At 40.0% G+C, this 9,678-nt stretch overlaps 1 long non-coding RNA gene across 1 annotated transcript; it reads left to right on the top strand.

Moving 5' to 3' along the window:
- The first annotated feature begins 1,977 nt into the window (after window positions 1–1,977).
- Window positions 1,978–6,704, top strand: LOC137470612 (uncharacterized). Its single transcript, XR_010997157.1, has 3 exons — window positions 1,978–3,180; window positions 5,228–5,363; window positions 5,887–6,704. It is a non-coding gene; the product is annotated as an uncharacterized lncRNA (long non-coding RNA).
- Window positions 6,705–9,678: the final 2,974 nt, after the last annotated feature.

A 9,678-nucleotide genomic window follows, 5' to 3' on the forward strand; every position in this document is an offset into this window, starting at 1 on the left:
TGTCACCCTCACCCCCAGAGTCATGGTGTGTCGTCCCACGCCAGCTCCCACCCTGGCCTGCACAGCCAGTCTGGATGAAAGGGCACCCAATAAAGGTGTTTCAAGTGGATGACTTCAGGCTCATCCATGGCGTGTTTATTTTACAATAGCATTTCCTGGGTCAGAAAACCTGCAAACATTTTTTCTCCAGGGAGAGACCAGGTGTACTACTCCTGCACAATGGAGGAGACAGGAGGCAGTTTGGCAACGTGGCTGAACTGCTTTTCTTCCGAATGAAGCTGCTGCCCACAGCCTTTGCCAAGCTGTCCTGTCAGCCTGGGGAGGACCTCATTGCAGCTCTTCATCCAGGGTAAACTTTTGTGTGTGTGTGTGTGTGTGTGTGTGTGTGTGTGTGTGTGTGTGTGGTTAATGGCACCAGCTGGAGACATGGAGGTTTGTGTGTGGCCTTTAAAGGTCTGGTAAGCCCAAAGAGCGCTTATGGTTCTTAATAAAGTAACCACCTGGAATGACAATGACCTAAAACATTTTGGAAATGGCATCAAACCTTTATAGTTACCAGCTCAGAACTGTGTTTTGATTGCCTTCTCTTAATGGAAAGAGTTACCATCTCTACTTAACATCCTGTGTAGAGGCTAAGGGTTGTGTACTTATGAAATATGCCAGCCCCGTAATGGTCACTGTTACTAAGTGACATAACCATGCTTATGGTCTTTGCTTACATCCTAAACAACAGCAATGTGGCTTCTTTTCTCTCACCCTTTCTCTTTTGGTCATTTTTCCTTCTTACCTTGTTTCTTTGTTAATCTTCTCCCTTTGCAAGATAGCAGGACAGCTGCTGACTACAACTATACCTTTTGTTCTGGAGCTCAAGAACATGCCACCAGCAAGGAGGTTGATGGCAATGCCTTGACATGCCCGATGCTGATAAAAGCTTGCTAATTTTCTGAGCAACTTGCTTAGGTAGATACTGGCAAGCCAAAGGTATTTCTGTCTAAAGCTTCCCAGACAGAATTGAATATGCACACAAATTTGCATCCTGGGGAGAATTATTAGCTCAATACCTCTGTCAAGCATTCTGCTTGCCTGTGTGCAACACAAACAAGCTGTATGTCCCTAGTTTGTCTGGGAGTTTTGAGCAGCTTACTACAAATTTATTTTGTAGACGGTAGAGGCTGTGCATTTGATTCAGAACTGCAGTTTTCCTCATGAAAATGTCTTTTTCAGCCTGAAGGTATTGTCCGGGATGAATGTATCTATGTTTATCCAGAATGCCTGACTGTTCGGCAGCTCGGGCAAGGTTATCTGTCATATATCTGACTGAACAGCCCTACATCTCAATATCCTGAGCATTTCCACAACGTCTCCGAAGATCAGCTTCGTGCTGTAAAAGCAGCCAGTCTGAGTTGTAGTGGAAGTTTTGGGCAGCTTTGCTTCTTCCACACAGCTGGAGCTCCCTGGGCGGGCGGGAGAGGGCAGCCTGGCCACGCGGGTGCTCCGCCGCTCCGCACAGCAGCGCCCGGAGTTCCTCGGGCTCCAGCAGCGCTCTCAGGGCAGGGCAGGGCAGGGTAATTCCTGAACGGGCTAGCAAGCATCCAGTAAGCACAGCAATTATCCATCACAATACCTTTCAATTCATCCTGGATACAGGATGAAGGTGGGAATATACAAAAAAACCCCAAGTACATAGCGGTTCAAGGTAAGATCTCTGGACCTGTAATTTTATAAGCAGTAATTTTCTATCAAAGATGAGCACCAGGGACTGAAAGTGAATTTTCTCTGTACTGTAAATTGCTTTTTGGGGGGTACTGGGGGGAGAAGGAAGTGAATAACAGCAGAAGGAGCAAATCTGCACTGTTGGATCTTTTCTTACCAGGAAAGCAGTTAATACAGGTTCACATAGTGTCTAAAACACTGTGCAAAACATATATTTCTTACCAGAAAGATATGCTCTTACCATGCACGCCCTGTACAAATGAGAGTGCAGTGTACAGTCTGATAACAGAAATCCTTGCAATGAAAGGTGTAGCACTCTTCTGCCTTTTTCAATATGTTTGGTTAACACAAAATTAAAAGTTATTCGCATTAGGACTGTGCTATGACTGAAAATTTGAAGCCTATCTTAATTGTTTGTATTGTAGCAGAAAGTAAATTTCTACTAAAATTTTACCTTTTCTTGGGCCTAACCAACATCAACAGAGTTCAGCTTTGATATTTACTGTCTTTTGAAGATAAATTGCTGATTAAGCAAAATTTTATCTTCCCATATATAAAACAAAAAGTTTGAAAATCTCTCAGTAGTGTTTGTCATCTTATCACACTCCCATGTTAGCGTGATTCTGATCATTTGCAAAATAGATACTGGTCTCTGCTGATATTAATTATAGTTCTGCTGATCATCCAGTCATGAGCAAATCTCTTTCAGCTTAGTCAGCATCTCCACAATGACTCACTACAAGTATTATATTGACTCAGTAGGAAGTGAACTCATCATCTTGGTCAGGGAAGATCTGACAAAAAATCTAGCAGCAAATTTTGTTTTTACCTTTCCTTGTCGCCCTTTCCCCAGCCTCACTCACATTATGACTTACCAATAACTGGAAACTCTTCTGTTACAGAATGAAGGCACGTCTGTACCTTTACTCCTGTTTTCTGTATATGTTTTTATTTCATTTACTTAATTGTGTGACATCAGTTCTTCTGTTCAGACGTTTACCAACAGGTGTCAGCAGAACCTCAGTCTTGTGCTACGATGAGCGTGTGCTGAGGTGTACAAATAACTCCAGTTTCGGAGGAATGTGACTCTCAAATTGTCTGCCCTGATGGGTTTCTATTTTGGAAGCACTGACTCAAGAGCCTAAGTCTTGTTGATTTTCAGTGATATTTGATTCCTAAACTATGTTCATCTAGCCTACACATTAATTATGATCATTTTGTATTGTTAATGGGTAATTAAAGGATTGCTTGTTTTTGAGCTGAGTTATGAAGTGGCTTACATAATAAAATACGATTTTATTATCTCAGTCACAGAAACTTCTACGTGACATAGGTCTGGTCAACCTCTGAATGTACAATCAAGCAAAACAATATTTCATTGAGGTAAACTTCTCTGTAGGCCATGGGACAGGATGGGTTCATTGAAGTCAGTGTCACACTGCAGAATCATCCTCTAGCTTTCCCTAGGTATGTGCATTGGTGTGTTTACGTGTGCTTACACTGCTGTGGAGTTAGTTCAGTGATGTAATGATGTCCACAAGAATTAGCATGGCATTGCAATTACAAAGTAGTATTAAAAGGTATTTCATCAGGTAGGCAATCTAAACCAACATACCTAAACTGTTGTAGGAGGATGAAAACAGAGATTATAGTATAAGTACACCCAATCCAAAATCACTTTTCTATGAAGGAACTTTTTCAGACAGATGAAAGTTAAGGTGTTTTAGGTTCATCTTTTCCTTGTGCATTGACCTGAGGTGAAGAACAAATAAAATTCTAATCATAGACAAGACTGATGAGTCTTTATTATTATTATTAAATTTTAACATTAAAAGAATGATTTGCCAAAAACCAGAGATCACATAGTAAAATTTGTGCTCTTGTGTCCTTGGGTAGACAGTCAATACTCATGTCTCACTGCATGTGGTGTGCTTGGGTTGTTAATAAGTTTTCACAGAGACCTTCAGTATTTGCAAGAGTTGTAGGTCTGGCACCTACTTAGGCACGAAATCACTGTGTTCCTGATACCTAGATTATACTTACTTCAGCATTTCTGGAAATTAATCCTAATCTTATACAATTCAGCTGGGACTCGTGGCTCAAATATTTTGCCAAATTCTTCTTAAGAAGGCTCTTGCAGAAGAAAAGTTAGAAGGAGTTGAACTTTTCTTGTTACACAGTATTTTATTGCCACACTGAGGAGAAGGGTGTGACATAAAGTCCATCAAAGTCAATAGAAGTTTTTGTGTCTACTTTTTCCCCACACCTATTTCACTGAATCTTGAATCAGCCCTTCCTCCACCTCCTCCCACCAAATATCACTCTGAAAAAAATAATTATATTTACAAATATAATTTTCTATCTAAAGAAATTATGTTCATTCTTTTGTGTGGAAAGGTAGCAAATACATATTAGTAAAATGGAAATATAAGTGTTAATTTTTAGTGTTTGCTTTTGCCTTTCCAAAGTATTTTTTGTTGTGGTTGTTATTGTATGCTGCAAAAACACCTTATATGCTAACTCCTACCTTCAGTGTCAAAAGCAGCTAAGGTAATCTTTATATAGAAAAGGATGACAGTATAAATAATTCTTACATGGCAGTATCTGAAAAATTAGATAAATATGAATTGGAAGAAGGCTTTTAATTCTTTCCCATTCTGAAAATGTAAGGATAAAAATTTTCTTGCTTTGGATGAAATCTTCTGCCTATTGAAGTCAAAGGAAGTTTTGTCACTGATTTCAAGAGTGTAGGAATATCACCCCTAGTCTTGGCAGTGAGCAAACCAGTAGGCAGCTTCCTGTTAATAGATTATGACATGTTGACAGAATTTGAAATACACTAAACATAGGGAATCTAATATATTTTTCTTGGAAAGGAAAACAGTTTTAGCTCTTTTTAAAAGACTCCACATCTAGAAATACCTTCTTCTGCAGTCATCATCTACCCATGTTTAATATGTTTTGAATGTATGTGTTCAGATGGCTTAGAAATAAAACTTTCTGTTATGCCTCAGGAAACATTTGGTTTGGGTTATAAAAATATAGAAGTTATAGATCCCTGCAGAAAGAACAAACTTTGGAGTCAGAGCACCAGAAATGTGCTTCCAAGAGGGACTTGCACATGCCTTTGAGAAGAACCTCTCAATACTTGAGAAAGAGAAAGAAAGCTATATAAAATTCAGTAATCACCAAATCTGAAATTCAAATTGAATTGAATACTGTGCAAGGTTATCCCACAAAATAGTGCTTTAGCCACCCTAGCAATTCCTTTAAAATATTACCCCTATAATTCCACAATGAAGGCAAAAATGAGAAAAATTTTTAAAAAATTCAATTCCAGATTGCTTTTTAAGAAAGGAACCTTATTTCAGTAGATGCTAAATAATTATAATTCACTTTTTAAACATTTAGGGATAACTTTAGCCTCCTCTCTGAAGTAGTGTGAGTCAAACCTAGTCCTGAAACTGAATAACACATTCCAAAGATGCTGAATATCAAATCGCTGTGTTTCTAGTACTGCAGACTCTGTGCAATTCAGATGGGGACCAGGGTATCACTGTGCCATTTTCCACACATGGCCAGGTGGTACAGATGTTCCATGCATTTATGATCTACTACTTTCAATCAAAGTGAGGAACACAAGACAACAGGTAGCTTGCATTCAGAGACATGGAGGAAAATAATGTGATGTTATGGATCACTGTGCATGTAACACTTGCAGCATGCCCACAATCTGGTGTTTTGTAGACTGTGAAAAAGGAAAGCTCCTGGGAAAAGGCTGAAAGTGCATAATGGCGAAGTTCTGTATGTTTTTACAGAGGGCTTCACCTTGACTGACAGAGCAAGGTAGCAAGAGGGTATTACTGATGTGAAAGGTTCCTGAATGTGTGATGACAGCTGGTGCCACAGGTTGTCCAAGATGGCAGCGTGGCTGCAGTCTGTACATGGGAGAATTGTGTTGTGCTTGATGTCGGGGGAGTGGATGGGAACATGGGAGGAGAGAGGAAACCTACTTAAAGCTGTGGGCATGGAGGAATGAGCAGGAAATGGGCTCCATCCAAATCAGGGAGAAGCATCTTGTGGTGAAAGGATGAAAGCTGGACTGGTAATTTTAGCTGTGTGGAAGTATGAGGAAGATCAAAGCGCTGAAGTTTTGTGTATCAAAATTTACAGAGAGCCTCGATAGTCCTAGACTGAAGGTGCTGGACAAACTCAAATCCCAAGCAACAGAACACCCAGTGATGTTAACCACAGTGACTGGAAAAAAGCAATATCAAGGAGAGCTTAGAAGACAAATTAAGAGCTCTGGTGAGCCATGCTGAGCTTGAGCCGATGGCGAGACATTCAGAGAGAAGCGCACTGAGCTTTGGGCTTGGACAGACTGGAGCAGACAGGTGGATTTGAGTGATCAGTGTGAGCAGTTGGGCTTGTGTGTACAGACGACCTTCCCCAGGGAGGAGGTGCCCTTTCCAGTGGGAGGAGGGAAGCCGACCATGGACAGAGCTCTCTGGAGCTCACAGAAAGCTGGAGAAAAATGAGGGCATGTTATTCTCCTGTTCCAGTATGCAATTTGTTGATTAGAAAAGCTTTTAATAACTAATTTCAAACCATACGACCAAAACTTTTCAAGAGATACCTTCCAAAGTAGTGTGGGGCTGGTGCAGAAGCCCTATGTGTTTTATTCTGTAAATAGTCACTTTTGAAGAAGAATTTGAAGTTTTTCATGTTACAACAGTATTACTGAAAATTAATGTCTTTTATGAATTCTGTTATTTCCTTCTCTTGGAGAATTGTGCAGGAATTTCAATGATCCAATGCATATTAGAACAAGTTAAACATTTTTCTTCAACTGGAAATTTGAATTCAATTTTTGCAAACTTTTTTTTTTTTTAGGCTTTTTTATCCCTATGGTTTCAAATGCTGACAAAATGTGAAGGAGGAGAAATTGAGAGAAATTTCATGGAAATAAATTCCTCTTCTGAATATTTTTATTAGAAGTTCTTCCTTTCCCTTCAGTCTAGACAGAGGAGATATTTTTCAGTGCCTGGAACACGTTCCTGAGTGCAGCCAGAAAACATGGAGCAAATCAGAGAAATTGCAGAAATAGGTATGATACATTATTTGTACAAAAAAATTCCACAAAAAAAAAAAATCCTCACAAACTTCCCTCTAATTCGTTGTATCTAATTAATCTAATTTATTTTTGACTCTTGGCAGGTCTCCTATTCTAAACTCTGCACATGCCTGAGAGTCATCAAAATGCACAGGACAGGGCCAAGGTAAAACAAGGCCTCTGCCCTATAATTTCATAGACCAACTATTCCAAAGCACTGCTAAAATTACCTATGTCAGAAGAACCCTTTATGAATCTCGATAAAAACATTTAAATGAGCATTTTAACTAAATAACAGTGGTGTTATTTAGCACCCATTCTCCCCGTTCTTCTCATATGTAGTGGGATTGTGATGTCAATATTCTTCACCCATTTTTGATGTTTAGGTTCTGTAGAACTAATAGGCAACTGCTACAGGTTATTTGATCCTTTACAAAAATTATTTAATTATCTACAATTAAATATTCTAGAGGAAATAAAAGTACTTGGGAGAGAAATCTAAATGAGAGAAAAACAAGAATTAAAGACTAGGACACCACATCTTCTGCAAGAAGGGTCTTGCTTGCCTGGTAGACTTTCTTTGATCTCTAATTATGTTAGATGTTATGTTGTTGATGTTAGTGCTGTAAATAATCCCTCTGAATTCACTAATTAAATCTTTTAATATTATTCATTCCCTCCTACCAAAACTTACTTAAGTAATTAAAAACATCATGGTAATTTATTCTGACCGTATGACTATTTTGTCAGTTATTTATTTAAATAATTTTATTTTATTACAACCTCACAAAAAATCATCCTCATCATTTAATTAAATGGTGTATGTGAAAAGCCAAAAGGTATTTGGAGTTAGGCTGTGTTTGTTCACTTTATTTATGTGCTTACTCTTGCGAACTTCAGGGTATTTACAAAGGTATAAAGGGTAACAATTGTTACCACACCAAGTAAAACTTGCAAAATATCTCCGTTTGCTTCATGATAAGCATGTTATCTAAATCTTGTAAGCACTAAAGAGATCAGAGAAAGAAATGTACCTTTCTCTTGTGTAATGCTACCTGGATTTTCTTTTTGTCTCATGGGGGACTGGTATATTGCTGTAAACCAGCCTTCTTAATCACTTCTGTACTCACTGCCCTTTTACTGATACCACTCACATAGAGAAAGACACATTTCTACACAGCTCTTAGGATTTCTCTTTTACCAGAGTTAACTGAAGGTGGCTGTCTATGTAAAATCTTTGCTCACACTGGCAGCTCTGAGCTGGGGGGTTTCAGCCAAAGACACATTGGAGCATCAGACAGACTTGCTCCAAGACTCAAACCTTCAAAAAAAGCACAGTACATTTAATAACCATGCCCCTACACCTACTAAAGAAACTGAATTTGTCTTCTAGTTTCAGGGTAATAAAGCTAACAGCCTCATTTCCTGGAGGGTGCTGAAAATAAATTCAGCCAGACCCCTTGTTCCAGGGAGTGGAAAAGTTGGCAAGCAGTGTCCTTCAAGGAAAATCAAACAGAACAAGTCCCTTGGTTGGAAACACAGGGCAGTCTTCGTTTTTCTTTTTGCAGAGCACAGAGCTGAAATCGTGGTTATCTGAGTTAACCCTTTTTTATTCTCTGGAGGCAGCCTGTTATGCAAAATAGACACTGTGCCAACCACCAGGCTGGAGCAGGTGGCTTGCCTGCTGAGCCATCCACTTCCTACAGCCCTCCATACCCAGAGGAGGTCAACTCCCCCTGATTTGCTCCTCTTAACTTCTCCTTTTTAGGATGATTTTCTCACCAGTGAGGAGAGGCACTCAGTGATCAGATAGAGTGTTATATCTGAGCCTGACACTTCACAAATCACATTAAAAAAGATTTATCTGTGTCTTCCTCACTGCCGTTCAACCCCTCCAATCCCCCTCATAATCTGTCCCTGAATGGGCAAGATCAGGTTTGGAATGAAAGCAAGGAAATGTGGAGAGCCTTGACTGCCTAGCTCCCTGCGAGTCTGCCTTAGAAACCACTCAACCAGCCCACAGCTCATAGCTGCACTAGTCAAATTGTTGGGATCATGATTATAGGCAGGTCTTCCGTGGAACCTCATGCTTCTGTCATTCCACCAGGTCCTCGCCTTTCCTCAAGTACATCAAAGGACATCTTCACCATAGGTGAGCAGAAATCTTATGTTACCTTATGCTGTGTTGATTAAACTACTTGAAGACCCCTCTGGAGTGACTCAGGGAGGACCTCACCTGGTCTAGGAAAAGGGAATTCTGGAATGGCACCACTGGAGGACCATCAGCAGGTCTGTTGTCCAGCTTGCACCTACAAAGCAGGTGATGAGTAACTAGCAGGACTGAACACATAGCCATGTTTCTGGCCCATATACTTAAACCTTTCTGCTAACATCCAACTTAACTGTGCAGTGGATACATCTTGCATTGTTTTGCTACAAATCTTGCAGAATCCAATGCTGTCCAAAGAGCATGCCCTGAAAGCTCATTTACCAGTACATACTATGCTGTCTGGTATGGTAAAAAAATGCCCAGGCCAATGAAGTCAGGTCCCCTCCTCCTTTCCCCTGCCCTTGCATACCTGCACACTCAGCACTTCCCTCACATAAAGCATGATCTGCCTGCAGGTTTGCTTATCACAGTCTCAAGAGTAAGTACTATGCAAAGTTAAAAACTGTTGAGCACAAGGGCATTTGACCCTGACCACAACCTGCTGTTCCTTTAACAAACAATTAAGACATTCCATGTGTGACTAAATTTGAAAGCAAACCCAAGAATTAACCAGCTTGTTTTAAATAGGGATATAAATAAGAACCAGCCCAACCATTGCCTAAGAGATAAGCCAAAACTTTGG

This window comes from Anomalospiza imberbis, chromosome 3, assembly GCF_031753505.1.
Source record: "Anomalospiza imberbis isolate Cuckoo-Finch-1a 21T00152 chromosome 3, ASM3175350v1, whole genome shotgun sequence".
NCBI classification, from domain to species: domain Eukaryota; kingdom Metazoa; phylum Chordata; class Aves; order Passeriformes; family Viduidae; genus Anomalospiza; species Anomalospiza imberbis.